The sequence below is a fragment of the Natrix helvetica genome (assembly GCF_964273705.1).
Source record: "Natrix helvetica genome assembly, chromosome: 8".
Lineage (NCBI taxonomy): Eukaryota > Metazoa > Chordata > Lepidosauria > Squamata > Natricidae > Natrix > Natrix helvetica.
This window is the reverse complement of record NC_138559.1, coordinates 6,168,213-6,189,346: the sequence shown is the minus strand read 5'-3', so window position 1 is coordinate 6,189,346 and position 21,134 is coordinate 6,168,213. Positions and strand designations below refer to the sequence as shown.

Below are 21,134 nucleotides of genomic sequence, written 5' to 3'. Positions count from 1 at the left end.
GCTTCCTGCTTTGCCTCAAGCCCAGTGCTGAGTCAGCTCCATGCAGGACCAGGGAGGAAGACGAGGGAGGGAAGCCAGGAAGGAACTGGAGGCAATCGTAATTCCGCCCACACCCCCACCCCCAAAGCAGGAGGCCTTGATTTGATAACTGAGTTAGAGCCGTATCCTCCTCGACTCCCACCTCCTGGGAAAGAACTGTCCTTCCCGGACAGGGAATTACAGACCTTCCAGGCCAAATCCTCACCCCCACACCCTCACCCCAGGCCACATCCCCCAAAATCAGGCAGGAAGGGAGGCGGCGGATGAAGGAAATTGGAAGGGCAGAGGGGTGAGGGACACATTTCCAGTGCATTTCTTTGCACGTCAAGAGGTCAGCTAGCGACTCAACGTTTGCCCCTCTTGATAAACCGGGTTAATTTTTAAAGGGGAGGGGAGGGATGATGGTTTAGCTGTGTAGTGGCGTTTTCCGGCGTGAGCATGTGGAGCTGGCTAGCTGATCGTGGCACACGCATGCGTCCCAGTAACCAGAAGGCTAGATGGACGGTGCACACGCCGGAAACTGGAAGTTCATTTTCCGGCAGGCACATGCGCACTGGCCAGCTAGTCTCCCAGGTTGCGGCCCCAACAAGCGTGTGCGCACGCTCCCTTTTTTGTCACTCAGTGCCGAAAAGGTTCACCATCACTGGTTTAGCTTGTTGTGTGAACTCAGCTGATTTGGTTAGTGTAGGATTCGGGGTATTATGCATTATTAGGGCTAAATATAGGCTTAAGAAAGAAGAAACCAAACTGTGCACAGGACATCCTCGACTTACAACGGTTCGTTTAGTGACCATTCAAAGTTACAACTTTAAAAAGTGACTTAGGACCACCATTTTTTCACACTTACAACTTCACACTTGCACCATCCCCGTGGTCACGGGATCAAAATTCGGACGCCTGGCAACCAGTTCATAGTTACAATGGCCACAGCGTCCCGGGGTCATTTGATCCATGGGGGAAGCCAGATTCACTTAACAACCGTGTCAGTTAACAACCGCAACAACTCGCTTAACAACTGTGTTGCCTATTTAACAATTGCAGCGGTTTGCCGAGGAACCACAGCATAAAAAGACGTAAAAATGGGGCAAAACTCACTGAATGAACGAACGTCTCGCTTAAGCAACCCATGTTTTGGTTTGGTGGTGGTCGTACGTCAAGGAGTACCTGTACCTGCCCAGGAGGTTTTAAGCGAAAGAGCAAGCAACCTTCCGTTTGCTTGTGAATCCTCAGCCCTCTGCTGCAGCCCCTCAGCCCCCCTCCCCGGAGCGCCTTGCTGGAATGAACCTTCCGTTGCTATTTTCCAGCCACATGGATTTGGGCTCCTTTCTGGGACACAATAATCCCTCGACAAGGTGTGTTAAGCCTCCAGGCGGCGGATGGCACCCAAAGCGAGCTAAACCCCAACCGCAGGTCCTCCGTCTGGCGACATCAGGACTTTAAGTCGGGAGAATAAATTACACGTTTGCCCAGTTCTGGCTCTTCCTGTCTTAGAAGCAGGTTTCCGTGATTTCTTTCGAGCTTCGAGGGGGGCAGCTGGATTTGCAGAGCTCCACAATTAACTGAAACAATGAAAAAAAAAACAGTAGCCAAAAGAGGCTTCAGTGAGTGGTTTTTTTCTGAAAGAAGAAAAGCTTTTTAACAGAGAGTTGGAAGGGATCTTGGAGGTCCGGGATGGCGAGCCTAAGACACTCATGCCAGAAGTGGCACGCAGAGCTCTTCTGGTTTATGGCACGCACATATGCGCCAGCCAACTAGCCTTTCTGGGCGTCGGAGCACCTGAAAACAACCAGGAAAACAGCCCCCCAAATTGCCTGAAAACAGCCCGAAATACAGCCCAAAAGCAGGCACCCGTATGCCGGCCAGCTGATCTTCAGGTTGTGGCATTCCAGCGCACACACATGCACATGCATGAATGCGTGTTCCAGTTTGGGCACTCGGTGCCGAAAAGGTTTGCCATCAGGGTTGTAAGTCATCTAGTCCAACCTCCGCCCAACACCTGTGATGGTGAAGCTATGGCACACATGCCGTCACCTGTTGCTCTTCCAGATTCCGGCCAGTTGGCTTTCCACTTGTTTGAAATGGTGTAGGGCAGTGTTGGTGAGCATTTTGGGCACCGAGTGATGAAACAGGAGCATGCGCGCATCTGCTGGAAACCGGAAGAGCATCTGCCAGGAGCACATGCATGCATCGAGAAGATGATCTTCTAGTTTTTGGCATGTGCATGCATACCAGCCAGTTGCTCTTCACACACGTATGAGTGCCAGAAACGAGAAAACCAGGTGGCCAGCATGCATGCATGTGCCAGAAACAGAAAGATCATCTTCCCAGTGTGCGCATGCACTCTGAGTGGCTCCTCTTCCGGTTTCCAGCAGACATGCACACATGCGCGCATGCAAACTCACATTTTGGCACTCGGTGGCAAAGAGGTTCACCAACACTGCCCTACACCATTTCTGACAGATGGCAGTCCAGTCTCTTCTTGAAAGCCTCCATTGATGAAGCTCCCACAACTTCCGAAGGCAACTTTTCTGTCCCATGGGTTGATTGTTCTCACTGTCAGAAAATTCCCCCTTATTTCCAGGTTGAATCTCTCCTTGATCTATCACCTTACTATCAATTCATCGCTCACTCATTTGCACAACTCAGCAATTGCAAGCCGTCCAAGGAAGCCATTGCAATCTGGTATTTTCATATACTTCCAATCTCGTGGTCCCCATAAACTTCAATTCCCACCATCCCCAGCCAGCACCGTTCAGTCATGATGCCTGCTCCCTGCCACCTTTTTTCCCCAAATCAGAAAGCTTTTCCCCCCCCCAAAAAAAACACACCCCTCGCCTGGCTTTTGCTCCTTCTTAACGCCGCGGATGGATAAAACGGGTCGGAATAATCCACAATACACTTTCCAAACGCAACACTACCCCAGAGTGGTGGCTAACACCCGCGCAGAAAAATCTCCGTTCTCCAATCCGAGCGATGCTACTTCAATCTGCACGTCATGCTTCATGTTTGAAAGTGAGCTCAGTCGCTCAGCAAGCGTTTGCTGGCCACAGTTTGGGCTCAGTTGCTTTAGGTTTTCCATTCAAAGGGACATGTTCATGCAGGTGTATCATTCTAAGGTAGTTTGCGCATGTGCACCCATAATGCAATGCGCACGTGACCCACCCCCGAGCCCCCATGCATGTGTGTGCAACCCCCTGCACTCCCCCATCCTGTGCATGCATGTGCAACCCCCTGCACTCCCCTGGCCCCTTTGCATGTTCATGCGACCCCCACATTTGCCATGCCACTCCTGTGCATGCACACGTGAACCCCCATGCACACACATCTCCTGCATATGCCCGTAAACCAGCTGGCCAGCAGGAGCCACGCGCGTATGCCCAGTGGAGGTGAGCTGGGGCGACAGCTTGCGTGCCCGCAGATAGGGCTCTATGTGCCACCTGTGGCACCAGGTTTGCCATCACAGTTCTAGGGTCCTCTAACATGGCACATGCAGTGGCAATATGGCCATAAACGCCTCCCGTTGGCACCTGTTTGGCTCCCTTTTCCATCTGACATGGTGCGATTTAATAATATTATTTTAATTTTAAAAAGGCGGAAGCCCAGCAGTTATAAGCAAACTTCCGGTATCCGGCATCTGTTCTCATTCTGGGGATTCCCCTTGGCTTCCCATATATTCTAAAGAAAACGAAAGTACTAAAAGACCATTTATCCACCTGGATAAATTTATCACAAAAGGATCAACTGATCCGATTGTCATTTGCAACCTTCCCAGCTGGCGTCTGATAAGCCAAGTCTATGGGGGAAGCCAGGTGCACCGAACGATTGCATGATATCATGCAACTGTTAACAATTGACTTTAATAAACTGCAGTGATTCATAAGAACGGTGGCTAAAAAGACCATCATGTTCAGCATGATTCACAACCTCCTTGCTTGCTTAGCAATGGAAATGTTGACCCCAACTGTGGCCATATCAGTCAAGGACCGGAGGTGATATGCTAATGATACAGACCGGTTTGCCCACCCGGCCCGGCCTCTACGGGATCCCATTTGGGCCTCTCTTTTTTTAGTCAAAGCGCATTCGTGCAAGGTTCAGCACATGTACGGACATGGTGCGCTCACATTTGAGAACCAGTGGGGAAGGTAAGGGAATACCACACCTATAAAGGACTACTTATGTGCCTGATTCACATCAATTGTATTTTGCATATTAGGTAAAGGTAAATATTCCCCTCGGACATATGTGCTAGTCGTTCCCGACTCTAGGGGGCAGTGCTCATCTCCGTTCCAAAGCTGAAGAGCCAGCGCTGTCCGAAGACGTCTCCGTGGTCATGTGGCCGGCATGACTCAATGCCAAAGGCGCACGGAAGACTGTTCCCTTCCCACCAAAGGTGGTTCCTATTTTTCTACTTGCATTTTTTATGTGCTTTCGAACTGCTAGGTTGGCAGAAGCTGGGACAAGGAACGGGAGCTCACTCTGTTAGGCGGGGCTAGGGATTCGAACCGCCGAACTGTTGACCTTTCTGATCAACAAGCTCAGCGTCTTAACCACTGAGCCACCGCGTCCCATGAATTTTGCATATTACATGTCCAATTACGTAATTTTACGCTAAACAGCCAGGATAGCAGCATCCTGCCCCATGGACTGCACCTGGGGATAGCCAGATTACATTTCCCCCACACCCACAGAAATTCCGTGGGAGATTTCACGCCAGTCCTTCTTCACTCTCTCCCGGCAACTTATCTTGTAGGGTGCTCGTGAAACCAGGGAAAAAACAGTTGTGCTCCTGAAGCAAAGGTATCAGTCAATCACTCCGTCACTCAAATGAGTAAATTGGATTATAACTTTGGATATAATCCATTGAAACCCCATTATGGGAAAAATCTGCTTTGATATTAAAGCCATGGCCTGAAGACCATCCTGTCAGCAGGGGGGATAATCTGGGCTTAATCATTGTTTGTTTGCTGGAAGGAAGCAGCCCCCAGCCTGCTTTAATACCGCAGATCATGCAGGCCAAGGAACACGTGTGAAGAGACAGGAGAGCATCTTCCAATATTTGAGGGGCTGCCACAGAGAGGAGGGGGTCAAGCTATTCTCCAAGGCACCCAAAGGCCAGAGAAGGAATAATGGATGGAAACTGAACAAGGAGAGATTCAACCTGGAAATAAGGAGGAATTTCCTGACAGTGAGAACAATCAACCAAAGGAACAGAAGTTGCCTTCAGAGGTTGTGGGAGCTTCATTCCTTGAAGCTTTCAAGAAGAGGCTGGACTGCCATCTGTCAGAAATGGTGTAGGTCTCCTGCTTCAGCCGGGGTTTGGACTAGATGACCTACAATTCCAACTCTGTTAATCTGGCTTTATTGAACAAAAGGACCCAGCTGTGTTAATCCCAGCTGTGGTCTTTGCAATGTCCAAGCAGGGCACAAATGCTGCTCCCGATGCTGGGCCAGAGGGATTTGGTTTGAAAGCATTCAAGAACCACTAAGTCCCACCAAAGGTGTCGGTTGCAGCTTCCATTGTTTTCCATTAAGGGAAACAGGAAACGTAGACTTTCCCAGGGTCTCAGGGGCAGTTCATGCCAAAGAGGTACAGTATATATATATATATATGTATATAAATGGATTTCCGGAAAGGAGAAAGAGCTCAGCTGCAGCATTCTGTGAGAGATGCAAAGCCCTTCCGACCAAAATCTTCGCGGCTGAGCTACACGTAATGTGGCCTGATCTTCCCCATTGCACTGCTCATTCAGAATGAGATGCTTACAGATTCACAGAGTTGGAAGGGACCTTGGAGGTCATCTAGTCCAGGGGTCAGCCACCTATGGCTCTGGAGCCGCATGTGGCTCTTTCATCCCTCTGCTGCGGATCCCTGTCGCCGGTTGTCTCCACTATGGATAGGGCTTTCGGTTACGACAGGAAGAGGAAAAAGGATGCTGCGCTAGGAGGAGACTCCATGGTGGGGAAACCTGACTTCCGGTTGGCTCCAGAATTGAATAGGGGGCTTCTGGTTAGGACCTTTGTGGCTCTTTAAGTGTTTAAGGTTGCTGACCTGCCATAGACGTCGTTCTAGTGATGGTTTCAAGTGGGCTTGTTGCAGTGGTGAAATTCATTTTTTTTTACTACCGGTTCTGTGGGTGTGGCTTGGTGGGCGTGGCTTGGAGGGGCTGGTTTGGAGTCTAACCCAGTGGTGAAACTCTATTTTTTTTACTACCGGTTCTGTGGGCCTGTCTAGGTGGGCGTGGCAGGGGAAGGATACTGCAAAGTCTCCATTCCCACCCCACTCTGGGGCCAGCCAGAGGTGGCATTTGCCGGTTCTCCAAACTACTCAACATTTCTGCTACCGGTTCTCCAGAACCTCTCAGAGCCTGCTGGATTTCACCCCTGTCTTGTTGGTCTCTGCTATGGCATGTTCTAATTTATTTCTCACTTTTATTATTCTCATAAATAACTCAAGGTGGCAAATGCACACAATATTCCTTCTTCCCCTTCCCCCCCCAAAACAACTATTTTGCGAGTTGACTTAGGCCGAGAAAGAGGGACGGTCTCAAAGTCATCCAGTCTGGTTTTCATGCCTAAACGGAACTAGAGCTGACTATCTCCCGGTTTCCAGCCTTCAACACTAGACCAAACTGGCTCTTCTCACACTCCACAGCCTCCCTCATCCTTTCACAAACTGGAAAACCCCCAGGGAATGAGGTCTCGGGGGGGGGGGGGGGCAAACGGAAGACAGATCAGCCAAGGAGGCTGCAGAGGTCTCCGTGTTCCAGAGTAGCCACAAAAGATTCTGAGCAATTTCACCCTGATTTCCCGTCACTGGAAGGAATTTCAAAAAAGTACATTTGGGTTCCTTGGATCGAATGAGAACAGGGAGAACCAAATACCAGCCTTTTTTGCCCGCAAACCCTTCTTCTTCCCTGCCCCTTCATCCAACTTTTCAGGACCCAGCTTTAGCAGAAGCAAGAAACAGACTGCAGGCCGTGAGCTCCCAGCAGAAAGGCTGCAAATTAAGTTATGGCAAGCAGTCTTTGTGGCACGAAACACAATGAGCAAAATCTTCAGAAATATGAACTGTTGTCTCCTACGACCACCACTCCCCTTTCCTTCTATTTATTCCCCAGGCAGGGAGGGGCCATTCAGCGGCCACGTTTGTTTTGCTTCCTGAGTCGACTCCTTGTCCTCTGTTGTTCACCTCTCCTAACTGCTCTGCGCATACGCGCATCTGGAACAGGCCCCAGCTGTTCTTCCTCCTCACTCATCTCAGCCTCCAAAGGCAGCTACCTCTCCGGTGGCTGGGAAATGCCAGACGGCCCTGGCTCTCTCTCTGCATCCAACACAGAGCCTCCATGAGAGCCTTCCCCAGTCTCTAGAACTGGCCCAAGTTCTTCCCCAACCTCCTCATCGTTCGAGTCTGCCTCCAGCTCCGCTGGCAGGCCACGACACCAACAGCAGGCAGGAACTCAATCAGAAAAGCAGATATCCAACGCATTAGATTACAGACCGTAGAAAAGAGGATCTGGGCAAGCAGCATTAGATGGGAGATTATCTGCCTCCGAACAATAGAACGCGGGGAGTGCAAACAATTAAATCAGAATTCATTTGAAAGTGCCAGGCTGATTATGGAGCAAATGCCCGAAGGGAACGAGAACTGTCATTTAGAGCAAGGCAGCGTGGGTGGCCAAGGCACCTCCTGCAGGAGAAAGAGCCTCCTACATTAGATAACCTTCCCCAGAAGGCCCTCCTAAACCAGTTACTGTAATAGTGGTCGTCCTTGACTTACAATCTTACACTTAGGCAAGAGAAACTAAAAGTACACCTGTAGACTGGGGGAAAACAGGCTTCATAGCAGTAACTGTGAGAGGGATCTTAGAGTCTTAGTGGACAACTAGTTAAAGATGAGCCAGCAGTCTGCGGCGGCAGTCAAAAAAGCCGATGCAATCCTAAATCGCATTAAAAGAACGATTCAATTAAGATTAAGGGAGGTACTAATACCACTCTATAAAGCCTTAGTAAGGCCACACCTAGAGTACTGCATCCAGTTTTGGTCACCACACTATAAAAAAAGATGTTGAGACTCTAGAAAGAGTGCAGAGAAGAGCAACCAGGATGATGAGGGGACTGGAGGCTAAAACATACGATGAACGGTTGCAGGAACTGGGCCTGGCTAGTCTAGTGAAGAGAAGGACCAGGGGAGACATGAGAGCAGCCTTCCAGTATTTGAGGGGCTGCCACAGAGAGGAGGGGGTCAAGCGATTTTCCAAAGCACCCGAAGGCCAGACAAGGAACAATGGATGGAAATGGATCAAGGAGGATTCCTTGAGGTCACGTGGTCCTCCTGAGTTCCGTTTTCACTGGCAGAGGGTTGCAGGAGGCTGTGGCAGCCGAAAATGGAGCTCAGGAGCGCTCAGGCCACCACTGGCGCCAACAGGAGTGACGTCGAGCTGGCCAGGTACATCCTGCCACCCCCACCCCACAAGTCAAACACAACCCTGATGCGGCCCTCAATGAAATCGAGTTTGACACCCCTGGTTTAGAAGAAGCATTTTGTCTGCTCAAAAGGGTTAAATCCGGTTTAACAAAAGGCACAGTGGATTCGGCTCTAATCTCCCAAAACTGAGATGGTTCTTTTGTTTACCTGTGGCTCAGAACAAAGGAGAAAGCAGAGGGAGGAAAGGAACACTGTGAGAAGAAACCTTTAGCCAGAGTAGGGTAACATCTGGAGGCAGAAGAAATCTAACAAAGAAAGAGGTTTCTCTCTCTCCCTCTCTCTCCAGATCCTTTATGGGGGGGAAAACCATGATCGAATGTCAAATAGCCAAGGGACAAGAAACAAGAGCATACTGTTGTGGCCTGCCAGCAGCCAGTGGAGCTGGCAGCAGATTCGGACAGGTTGGGGAGGAACCTGGGCCAGTCCTGGAGTCTGGGGAAGGCTCTGATGAGGGCTCTGTGTCGGAGGCAGAGAGGGGGCCAGGGCCATTTGCCAGTTATCAGCTGCCTTTGGAGTCAGACATCAATGAGGCAGAGGAACAGCTGGAGCCTGTTCCCAGTATGCGCATACACAGAGTTGCCAGACAAAGGAAAGAACTAAAGAACAGGAGTTGACTTGGGAGTAAGGCCACAGATGGAGGATGAATGGCCCCTCCCAGAGGAAAGAAAAGGGGAGTGGAGTTTGCAGGAGACCATGAGTTCGCTTAATTGGTTTGTGACTCTCTGAGACTCCTTGCCAGGTTTTGCAGATACCGGCCTGGCAGCTCTCCAAGCCAGATAAGGTCTGTGACTGTAATTCCTCCCTCGAAAGATTTTGCTGGATGTGAATGAGCAGAATTCACAGTCAATTAATAAAAGGGGTTTTTGTCGGGACAAGGAGTTCACTTCCTGCTCTTGGGAAGCCTAGGTCAGAATGCATACAGATGTGGGGGCTCTGCCCCAAACAGGGAAAACGGAGTGTGCCTTCAACCAGGATCCCGAATAATGAAAAAAAAATGGAACTCTTTGGATCAATGCTGAATTATCACATTCCTTGCTGTGGGAAGCACATCTAAAGCAAAACACGCTTGGCCTCCCCCTCCATTATGCCCTCCTGCCCAATGCAAATTTATGCTGCAGCTGGCATTACAGGTAGTTTCAGTTTACAAAAACAATTGGGACCAGAGTTTTTTGTTGCTAAGCAACCAGTTGTTAAGTGAGTCCAATAACTGAATTCAGAAGTTGTGGGATCTTCACTGCTGGAAACTTTCAAGAAGAGACTGGGCTGCCATCTGTCAAAAATGGTGCAGGGTCTCCTGCTTCAGTGGGGGGTTGGACTGGATGACCTACAAGGTCCCTTCCAACTCTGTTATTCTATTCTATTCCATCAGTTCAGTCCGGATCTAGAAAACTTCCTTCTTTAGTTATCCTTCCCAGCACCACTTCTCTTCTAGTGAAGAGAAGGACCAGGGGAGACATGATAGCACTCTTCCAATATTTGGGGGGCTGCCCCAGAGAGGAGGGGGGTCTAGCTATTTTCCAAAGCATCTGAAAGCCATAGAAGGAATAATGAATGGAAACTGAACAAGGAGACATTCTCCCTGGAAGTAAGGAGGAATTTTCTGACAGTGAGAACAATTAATCAGTGGAACAGTCTGCCACCAGAAGTTGTGAATTCTCCAACAATTGAAGTTTTTAAGAAGATGTTGGATAACCTTTTGTCTGAAGTGGTGTAAGGTCTCCTGCCTAAGCAGGGGGTTGGATTAGAAGACCTCCAAGGTCTCTCCCAACTCTGTTATAATTCTAATTCTAATAATTCTAATTCTAATAATTCCTATTCCCGTTCGTATTTCCTTCCCTCCGATTCCTTTCCTTTCCCTTCCATTCCATTCCATTCCATGCCATCTATTCTATTCTATTCTATTCTATTCTATTCTATTCTATTCCATTCCACTTCATTCTATTTCCCTTCTATTTCCCTTCTATTATTCTATTCCTATTCCACTCCACTCCACTCCCTTTCCATTCTATTCCTATTCTATTCTATTAATTCTATTCTGTTCTGACCTCTATTCTCTATTCTAGTCTATTATTTTTGGCTCCATTGGAGTCATAAGTCGAGGACTATCCATCTGCCGCAAGGGGGGTGGGGGTGGGGAGAGGAAGTTAGTCCCAAAGGCCACCTTGGACCTTGTTCTCCAACAGCATCTGAGTCACCAGCTCCAAATGCCTAAAATCCAGGGCATTGACCCAGCTGCCATGCTGGCACACGCCAAAACGAGGTCAAAAAGCCAACGCCACACCACAGCTCTCTTCCTGCTAACCTGGCCGGAAAATGGGCCCAGGGCCTGGAAAGAGTCAGAGAGGCAGCTTCGGCTGCATATGTGTTTTGAAGTTGCAGAACCGCAACCCTGGCAGAAAGCACTCGGCTCCCAGCCACTCCGCCCCAAAGGGAAAAACCTTGGAAGACCGAGATCAAACAAGAGCTCCGGGGATCAAGGGACCGAGGCAGGCAGAATGCTGAGCTCCTAGTTGAAGGAATGTGGCTGCTGTCCGCCTCTTCCCTCTGCTCCAGGGGTTGGGGAGGGGAAGCTAGTCCTGCTAAAGTTCACTTAACAACGGTCTCATTGAACAATGGCTCGATTGGGGTCCTAACTTGAGGACTAGCTGCGTTCTTTAAATAGGCAATGGAGACAAACGCACGCCCTTACATAGCCCTTCAAGATGGAACAAGTTGATTAAAGAAGGGGGAGCCCACCATTTTTTAAAGTTTTCATTCAGGTTTCCAGCTGTCAATATTTTGCAAACTGCATTCTTCTTTATTTCCCCAAATTAATTGTTTTATTATAGAATACAAACAAAGCACAGAAGAAGAGAAATAAAACCCAAAGGCTGAGCTGCCTGTTGGCAGAAGCTGGAAACTGTGTGAACCTTGCAAATTCAAACTTTCCTATCCATCCATCCATCCATCCATCATCTAGCTCTCTAGCTCTCTCTCTCTCTCTCTCTCACACACACACACACCAATCATCAATTCTACCTGTGTCTGCCTGTCTATCATTTATCATCATCTTCTCTCTATCATCTATCTATTCTATCTATCTATCTCTATCTATCATGTATGTAGATATCTTATCCATCCATCATCATCTCTCTCACACACACACATCTATCATCAATTCTATTTGTGTCTATCATCTATCCATCCATCATTTATCATCTCTTTCTATCATTGATCATCAATTCTATCTATTATCTATCTATCTATCTATCTATCTATCTATCATCTATCTATAATGTATGCATGTACGTATCTATCTCTATCTCTCTATCCATCCATCCATCATCTATCATCTCTCTCTATCATCTATCATAAATTCTGTGTCTATCACCTGTCCATCCATCATTTACTATCTATCTCTATCCATCCACCCATCTACCCATCATCTATCATCTCTCTCACTATCAATTCTATCTGTCTATCACCTATCCATCCATCATTTATCATCTTTCTATCATCTAACATCAATTCTCTATCTATCTATCTATCTATCCATCCATCCATCCATCCATCCATTCATCCATCATGTATGTACGTATCTATCTATAATTTATCTATCTATCTATCATCTATCTATCTATCATCTATCTATCTATCTATCATCTATCTATCTATCTATCTATCTATCTATCTATCTATCTATCTATCTATCTATATCTATATCCATCCATCCACCCATCATCTATCAACTCTATCACTCTCTGATCTATCCTCCATTCTATCATCAACTCTATCTGTGTCTGTCTATCATCTATCCACCCATCCATCATTTATCATTTCTTTCTCATCAAATCTATCTATCATCTATCTATCTATCTTTCTTTCTATTATCTATCTATCTATCTATCTTTCTTTCTTTCTATTATCTATCTATCTATCTATCTATCTATCTATCTATCTATCTATCTATCTCAATATTCAACATGATTTCTAGTATAGGAATGAACAGAAGGTTGCTTGCACTGTATGCTTCATGTTAGAGAGGAGATATATCAATAAGAAGTTGTCAAGTGGGTCCCTCCACATTGGGTTGTTGTTTTCACTTTACAATTTATGCTTTTATTATTCTTGGTTTCACTGCCAGCCGGAGTGGATGGGCGGCCCAAAAGTTTCGTAAAGAAATAAAAACAGATAAACGCCCTTTTGTTAGGGTGATAAGCCGCCCAGAATTCTGTTTCAGAAAACGCAGCCACGAAACTCTTTTAAATGAAAATAAATAAATGAGCGAAAGTCGAATTATTTGTGCCCTACGAAAAAAGCGATGCACGCACTCCCACGCACCCCATGTGGCCTCCTCACTCCCGCTTCCATGGGAGCCTGGGAAGATCCACGCAAGAAAGCCTGATCCCAGTTCCTTCTGACTTCCAAGAAGATTCCAAGAAGAAAGGAAGATCAGGAAGGGGATAAGCAACACCAGAGCACAGAACGAAACAGGCTGTGACACAGTTTCCCTTCTCCACCATCCTGCCTTGTATAAACACAACACTGAGCGCTGATACGCCCGTATTAATTAATTTGAAAGCATGACCGCTCTTTGGCTCCGCTCCTCCGAGTCAGTGACAGATTGGAAAACCTCCAGGAACACAGACGGAAAGGATGGGAAAATCCATTCTCCTCCCCCAAACATCGCACCCAGCGGCTGCTCAGCTCTCATCTTCCTGATTTGGGAGGAAACAAGGACGGGAGTAGAATAACAGAGTTGGAAGAGACCTTGGAGGTCTTCTAGTCCAACCCTCCTGCTCAGGCAGGAAGCCCTATATACCATTTCAGACAAATGGTTGTCCAACATCTTCTTAAAGACTTCCAGTGTTGGGGCATTCACAACTTCTGGAGGCAACTTCTGTTCCACTGATTAATTGTTCTCACTGTCAGGAAGTTTCTCCTCAGTTCTAAGTTGCTTCTCTCCTTGATTAGTTTCCACCCATTTCTTCTTGTTTTGCCCTCAGGTGCTTTGGAGAATAGCTTGACTCCCTCTTCTTTGTGGCAACCCCTGAGATATTGGAAGACTACTATCATGTCTCCCCTAGTCCTTCTTTTCATTAAACTAGACACACCCAGTTCCTGCAACCTTTCTTCCTATGTTTTAGCCTCCAGTCCCCTAATCCTCTTTGTTGCTCTTCTCTGCACTCTTTCTAGAGTCTCCACATCTTTTCTATATCATGGCGAGCAAAACTGGATGCAGTATTCCACGTGTGGCCTTACCAAGGCCTTATAAAGTGGTATTAACCCTTCACGTGATCTTGATTCTATCCTTCTGTTGATGCAGCCTAGGACTGTGTTGGCTTTTTTGGCAGCTGCTGCACACGGCTGGCTCCTATTTAAATGGTTGTCCACTAGGACTCCAAGATCCCTCTCACAGTTACTACTATTGAGCCAAGTACCACCTATACTCAGTGGTGAAATTCATTTTTTTTAAACTATCGGTTCTGTGGGCATGGCTTGGTGGGCATGGTGTGGCTTGGTGGGCGTGGCTTGGGGTGTGGCAGGGAATGATACTGCAAAATCTCCATTCCCACCCCACTTGGGGGCCAGCCAGAAGTGGCATTTGCCGGTTCTCCGAACTACTTAAAATTTCCGCTACTGGTTCCCCGAACTACTCATAATTTCCGCTACTGGTTCTCCAGAACCTGTCAGAACTTGCTGGATTTCACCCCGCCTATATTGTACCTGTAAATATGGGCTTTTTTTTCTTTCTGGATCCAGAGCAATCCATAAGCAATCCTTCCAAATCCAGAGCAATCCCTGAATTCCAGAGTTGGTGCAGAGTTCATTTTCCTAGCCCTACACATCTAAAGACTTCCTGGTGGAGCCCAAGATGGCCTTCGATCTCTTCTCTGCACCCAGCAGAATACTCAAAGGTACCTTGCCTCTAGACATGGAGGCTCCATTCTCTGCTATTAGCGAAGGACAACTCCTTCCAATCTGTTTTTATAATTCAAACTTATTATTATAATAATAATAATAATAATAATAATAATAATAATAATAATAATAATAATAATAATAATGGAAATGACTAGTCACTGGCTCACGCAGATCAACTGCTGCCTGCCACTTTGAAAGCTCCCATTGTCTACTCTGGAGCCATAGCTAATGAGATTCCAACTAGCCTAAGTTTAACAGGAGAGATTCGCACGCAGGCTCGAATCACGCATCAGGAAAAAGCATAAATCATCCATCACGAATTGTCCACCAAAGACATTAATCTCAGATTTGGTGAATGCACTCAATTGCCTGGCTACACAACACCCCAAACCAGGGATCCCCAAACCTGTGGACTTCAACTCCCAGAATTCTCCAGCCAGCATAACTTACTCTCTTGTAATTCCTTTCTCTGCAATTTCTCCACTTAGCTGGAGAATTCTGGGAGTTGAAGTCCACCAATCTTAAAGTTGCCAAGTTTGAAGACCTCTGCCCCGAACCATCAGCTCACTGAACCACAAACTAGCCAACTGCCTTGTAGAGAGGGGGGGGTGACGTGAACCCCATCGTTACAAGCTTTGAAAGAACATCAGTAACAAAGAGCTTTGCTAGCACATCTACCCATGCACTGGCCTTCCTTCCCCCACTAAAGGAGAATTATTTGTAGCTCGGCTGTCTTCTTGCAGACGTTTCATGACCCAACTAGGGAACATCATCAGTGGTAGAAGGGACTGGGGTTTGTGGAGAGGAGGAGGAGGAGGAGGAGGAGGAGGAGGAGGAGGAGGAGGAGGAGGAGGAGGAGGAGGAGGAGGAGGAGGAGGAGGAGGAGGAGGAGGAAAACTGAGGAATCCTTCGTGTTCTCTGAGCTTCTTTTCTTGCCAACATTTCACGACTCAACTAGGGAACATCATCAGTGCTAGATGGGACTGGGGTTTGTGGAGAGGAGGAGGAGGACGGCTGTTGGGACCTTGGTGTTCTCTGACTTTGGCTATTTTCTTGCAGATGTTTCATCAGCCAAACAAGGTAACCTCATCCATATTTGTAGCTGATCTGAACTACAGCACTGATGATGTTCCCTAGTTTGGGTCATGAAACGTCTGCAAGAAAACCACCAAGCTCAGAGAGCACCAAGGACCCTTCACTCCCCCCCCCAAAAAAAAATACCTTCACCTGTCTATTCTCCCCATCCAGCATCTGTGCATAGCACAAGAGCAAAATCCAGCCGGATCATTTCAGATCAGCTGGCAACTTTTTCTCCAAGGCTCAAAAGTAACAAGACTGCCAGGCGGAGGGGTGTGTGTGTGTGTGCATGTGTGTGTGTCCTGCCTGTTCTGGCAGAGGCAACACTTTGCAACAACAACAACAAAAACTACACTGAACACTGGGTGTCTCCCTGCCTTTGTACTTATGTAAACAAACTCTGGGGAATCAATCGGTGTGTTTGGGAATTACTTACTGAGTCAAAAGAGGGAACTTGGACATAAAAGCGGAGAAAGCAGAGAGGATGGGGAGGAAAAGGAGCCGCATGGAGGGGGTGTGTAACCCCACCCCCTGCGTGCACAAACAGAAAGAGCTCCATCCGAGCTCCCTTTTCAAAGGTTTATACGAACACCGTTGGGCTCACCAGCTGCCCAATTCTGGAGAGAAATGAGCCAAATGCAAAACCAACCCTCATCTAAAATAAGAATCCCATGGGGGCAAAGGGGGAAAGCAACTGATGTGGGTTTTCTTTGAAGAAATAAATCTTAACAGGGCACGACAGGAGCAAAACAACAGATTCCCAAAAAGCTTTGAGTTCCTGAAAGCCACAAATGTTTGCTCAAAAAAACCCGTTGAAGATCCTTTGGGCACCATTGTTGGCAGATCCATGGCGGAGGGGGGGGATCTCCAGGAAGGGATCTGGTAGTGACTTCCCCCTCCACCACCTCAACTCCACACCTGTGGAGGGGCGAGGCTCCATAGCCTGGGGGTCCCAATGCTGCAACCCTGGAGCGTGGCTCCAGGCACTGCCAACCAACCCGCCTCTCTTGCTCCAAGAGTAAACAGGCCCTTTGCCAGGTTCTACACACACACACACACACACACACACACACACACACACAGAGGTGTAATCTTTGCAAAGAACAGGATAGAAAGTCAGCTGGAAGGTGAAATCTGATCCGGAGCAAAACAGAGCAGAGCTCAAACACAGGAAGAAGAGAAAGCAAAGAGAAGGAGGGAAAGAGGGAGGGAGGGAGGTAGGCAGAGGGGAGGGAGGGGGCAGAGCTGTTTTTCTAGCAAGGTAGTTCCTCTCAGTTTCCTAAGTGGGGGCAATTTGATTTTTTTAACGGGGGGGGGGCAAGTTCAACCTTGTTTAAACCAAGTTAGTGGGCTTTTAGACTCTCTCTACAGGAGTAGAGTTCACTTTTTGAGTAAAATCTGAATTATATGTGGGGGGGGGGGGGCATCAGGATTTTAGAGATGCTTAGGTGGGGCATGGCCAAAAAAAAAAAGGTTGGGAACCACTGCTCTTAAAGGACCAACACACACGAGACAAAAATCATGCAATACCACCCCAACCTCCAAATGCCAACACAAACTGCCCAGAAAGGGTGTGTGTGCGTGGAGAGGGCGCTGTGTTGGACTCTCACCCGCCCGCCCGGAGACTGAGTTGCGCCCCCCGCCCGTTGCAAAAGGGAGAAGCGACCCCAGCCTTTTCTGAACTGCCGAGCCGCGTTCGCGACCCGCTTGCTGCTCGCCTTTCTTTCGGGCCAAGCTCCGGCGCTGCTGACCGGAGCTCCCGCAAGGAGAAGCGGCGGATGGAGAAGAACGCCCCCCCCCCCCAATAAACGGCTCCCCCCTCCGCGCCTCTTTCTTTTCCCTCCCCCAGCGGAGACCCCCACCGTCCTCCCCCTCCCGAGAGGCAGGGCTGGCCGAAGGGACCCCCCTGGGGCTTTGGGGAGAGAAAGGGGGGTGAGAATGGAAGGAGGACCCACTCGGCTCAGCCCCCCCCCCCTGGGGCTCGGTTCCCTTTGTCTGTCTCTCGCTCGCTCCTTCGCGCTCTCCCCCCCCCCATCCACCCCCAGCCCAGCCCGGTAATTAATTTCCAGTCAGAGCTCCGCTTCGCCGGGGAGGGAGGGAAGGAGGGTGAGGGGGGGTGCATGGAAAGCGGGGGGGGGAGAGACGCCCCTCCCTCCAACGATTGGGGGAGGGGGCGTCGATCCCACGCGTGGCCGAGGCCAAAGCGGGGTCCGGGGGCGCTGCCACCTGATGGGGTGGAGTCCCTCCCCCAGGAAACTCCCCCGGAGTTGGCAAAGCCGGAATGGGGAGGGGGCTCAAAGGAAAGCCCCCTTTTTTCTTCCGAGACGGGAGGCTGCTTTTCTTCCCACCTCCCCTCACTCGGGATTCCCAGCCTTCCCCGGAAAAGTCTCCCCGCCGCCGTACAAAGCAAGACAATAGCCCCCGTTGGCTTCCCCTTCCCCACCTGGCGGCTCCGGCGCTCGGCTTACCTTTCGGGCAGCGTTTGGGTCCTTCGGCTCCGGGAAGGAAGGAAGGAAGGAAGGAAGGAGGCAGGGAGCGTGGAAGGAGGAGGAAAGGAGGAAGAAAGGAAGGAAAGAGGGACCGTGGAACCAAGAGGATAGGAGGGGGAAGGAAGGAAGGAGCGTGGAAGAAGGAGGAAAGGAGGAAGGCAGGACGGGTAAGCGAGCCCCCAATCACATCCCGGGCTCCCGGGGGGCTTGGCGCGAGCGACCACTCCCGCGGCGCGGACCGGCAAAGTTGGCGAAGGGGCAAGTGAGCTGGCCCGGCGGCTTCTGCTGCTCTTCCCTTGGCTGCCTCTCGCTCTCTTGCTCTCTCTCCGCTGCGTTGCGCTTGGCTGGGCGAGCGCCTCCCCTGCCTTCCCTCCTCCTCTTCCTCCTCCTTCCCTCGGCCGCCCCTTTGCTTTCCCCTCCTTCCTTGACGTCAAGGCCGGGCGGGAGGCTGGAGCAGAGCCCGGGCGGGCACGCGCCTGGCTCCGTCCCACTCCCCTCTCCACTCCCCAGCAGGGCAAACCCCGCTGGGGTCCCCCAATTTGGAGAGGAGCCTCTCTCCTCCCGCAGGGATCCTCCCCTGCAGCCCCCTCCCCACTCCAGGCCCTGGAGCCCGGCATTTGGGGGGTGGGAGCTCTGGAGCATCCCACCCACCCCACCTTTCTCGAGGCCGGGCCAGTCCGACGGCGGCTCTCTCTCTCTTTCCCCCTCCTCTCCTCCTGCGGCCGGAGGGGGAGAGAACAAAGCCGCCGTTCTCCTCCGCCATCCAGGCGTTACGGACTCGCCATGCAGGCAAGGCGGGCGCGGCTGGCAGCGCTGCCCTCTGCCGGGCTGATTGGCACCGCTTGGCTCGCCTTGGGGGACCCCCGGGGTGGGTTGGGGTTGGGGGGGGGGTTTCCAGCTCGGGAGAAAGGGAGCCCCGCCGGGAATCCCAAACGTGTTTTCCCCCCAACTAGAGTTTCTGGGTTTTCTTTGAAGACGTTTCGCTTCTCATCCCAGAAGCTTCTTCAACTCTGCATCGCTAAATATCTATGGAGAGAAATATCTATGGAGATTCTCAGTCATCCAGATTATGGTTGTCCCAAAGGTGCTTTTTTCAAGAGGCAATTGGATTTTCTGGGTTTTCTTTGAAGACAGTTCGCTTCTCATCCCAGAAGCTTCTTCAACTCTGAACTGGATGGTAGGGAAGAGCTGAAGAAGCTTCTTAGATAAGAAGGGAAACGTCTTCAAAGAAAAATCGGAAAGTCCAGTTGCCTCTTGGGGGAAAAAAAGCACCTATGGGACATCCTTGGTCCTAGGTTAGTCCTCTCATAGAGCACAGAACATAGAATAATAGAGCTGGAAGGGACCTTGAAGGTCTTCTAATCCAACCCCCTGCTTAAGCAGGAAACCCTAACCTTCAGACAAAACATCTCAGAGCTGAAGAAGCTTCTTGGATGAGAAGCAAAAAGTCTTCAAAGAAAAGCCAGAAAGTCCAGTTGCCTCCAGAAAAAAGCAGCTTTGGGATAGCCGTGACCTGGATGACGGAGAATCTCTATAGACATTTAGCGCCAGGAATGTTATTGGGTTTTCCCCACCAGAGGAATCCCTGCTGAATCCCACAACTGCCCCATTCGCACAACTGGCCAGTCAGACTTCTGTGAACGGTGGCTGGGCAGCTTCTGTGTGAACGCGACACCATTAGTCAAGCAATAGTTGGAAGAATCTCATTGACAAAACTAGATCAATCCCAATGGAGCAGTTCAGGAAATCAATCCATTCATTCCTGCCAGCAGTAAAAAAATGGTTTTGTTTTTTTAAAAACAAGCCCCTGGAAAGTGACGGACAGCCAAATTTGCCTGCTTGAACTCTCCTTTGCATCCCTTTGCACAATTTAAAATATGCAAAGGGGGTGGGGTGGGGTGCAGCAGCTGCCAAAAAAGCCAACACAGTTCTAGGCTGCTTAACAGAGGGATAGAATCAAGATCACGTGAAGTGTTAATACCACTTTATAATGCCTTGGTAAGGCCACACTTGGAATACTGCATTCAGTTTTGGTCGCCACGATGTAGAAAAGATGTGGAGACTCTAGAAAGAGTGCAGAGAAGAGCAACAAAGATGATTAGGGGACTGGAGGCTAAAACATATGAAGAACGGTTGCAGGAACTGGGTATGTCTAGTTTAATAGAAAGAAGGACTAAGGGAGACATGATAGAAGTCTTCCAATATCTCAGGGGTTGCCACAAAGAAGAGGGAGTCAAACTATTCTCCAAGGCACCTGAGGGTAGGACAAGAAGCAATGGGTGGAAACTAATCAAGGAGAGAAGCAACTTAGAACTGAGGAGAAACTTCCTGACAGAATAAATAATCAGTTGCCTCCAGATAAATAAATAATAAACTTGCCTCCAGAAATTGCAAATGCTCCAACACTGGAGGTTTTTAAGAAGATGTTGGATAGCCATTTATCTGAAATGGTATGTAGGGTTTCCTGTCTAGGCAGGGGGATTGGACTAGAAGACCTCCAGGGTCCCTTCCAACTCTGTTATTCTATTCTACTTGCATGCAGGTGTGAGGTGAGGAGACTTAGCTTTTGGAGGCCACAGCTACCTGAGAAACTTACTCAGTAAGAGGGGTAGTCAACCAGAAGCCCTGAGGAGGTAGACCAAGGATGTCAAACTCAAGGCCCAGGGGCCAGATCCAGCCTGTGGGATGCTTAGATCTGGCTTGTGGGGCCACCTTGAAGACAGCAGAATGCCTGCAAGCCAAAACATCCTTCGAAACTAATTTTTCATTTCTTCTCAAGCCATGAGAGGCAAATCCAGGCATCCCAAAACTGCATAAAAAATAAACTTTTAGGATTCAGGGAAATAACCGTTCTGGGATATTTCAGCCTCTTTTATTGCAGACAAGGAACAATGGATGGAAACTGATCAAGGAGAGATTCAACCTGGAAATAAGGAGGAATTTTTTGACAATGAGAACAATCAACCCATGGAACAGAAGTTGTGGGAGCTTCATCACTGGAGGCTTTCAAGAAGAGACTGGACTGCCATTTGTCGGAAATGGTGTTGGGTCTCCTGCTTGGGCAGGGGATTGGACTAGATGACCTACAAGGTCCCTTCCAACTCTGTGAGTCTGTTAATTAAACTGGCTAACCTTATGAG

The 21,134-nt window shown here is 49.0% G+C and overlaps 1 protein-coding gene across 1 annotated transcript in view; it reads right to left on the bottom strand.

Annotated features, from left to right (window-relative positions):
• The window catches only part of SEMA4C (semaphorin 4C), a 97,757-nt gene extending 79,411 nt beyond the window's left edge, over window positions 1-18,346 (bottom strand). The window contains exon 1 of the mRNA XM_081960742.1: window positions 17,974-18,346. The gene's annotated coding sequence lies outside the window, so the exon portion shown is untranslated. The remainder of the gene's footprint in view (window positions 1-17,973) is intronic.
• Window positions 18,347-21,134: the final 2,788 nt, after the last annotated feature.